We start from the raw sequence: 560 nt of genomic DNA, 5'->3' as shown, positions 1-560 counted from the left end.
GGGGGACCCCGAGTGCAGCCGCGGGCATGTGGGGAGCCTCGGAGGTGAGGTGTGGGCAGAAGGAGGTGAGGAGCGAATGCCGTGGGGAGGACGGGATTGCTGCAAGCCAAGAGGAATGAGACCAGGAAAGGATTGCGTTGGAGAGACATGGGATGTAGCGAGGATGGGAGGGAGGGCTGGGGCCCGGGGAGATGGTGCCTGTGCCTGAGCACGAGATCCTGCAGCCAGTGGGATAACCGGGTGCAGGACTGAAGTGGGGTGAGGTGCCTGCTCCGCAGCACCTCTGTGGGCACAGTCAGAGCGGGGGATTGCCCGTGGGGAGCACGCGAAGCTGGCAGCCGGCCTGCCCTCTGCGCTAGGTCCAGCAGCAGCGTGGAGCTGCCCTCGGGGGGGTGCTGAGGTCCAGTCCAGTGCTGTGGCCTTCTCCCTGGCCCACCGTCCTCTTCACTTCCCTGTAAGGCCCGGAGTAGTAGTGTCAACCGGTCCTGCTGCTGTGGCAGAATGGAGCCCAGCAGCCGCTGCAGTCCCTGTGCAGCGCTGAGCTGGGTTCTGCAACAGCC

This window comes from Charadrius vociferus, unplaced genomic scaffold (assembly GCF_000708025.1).
Source record: "Charadrius vociferus isolate BGI_N301 unplaced genomic scaffold, ASM70802v2 scaffold1324, whole genome shotgun sequence".
Taxonomy (NCBI): domain Eukaryota; kingdom Metazoa; phylum Chordata; class Aves; order Charadriiformes; family Charadriidae; genus Charadrius; species Charadrius vociferus.
The sequence above is the reverse complement of the archived record's forward strand: the minus strand, read 5'-3'. Positions refer to the sequence as shown.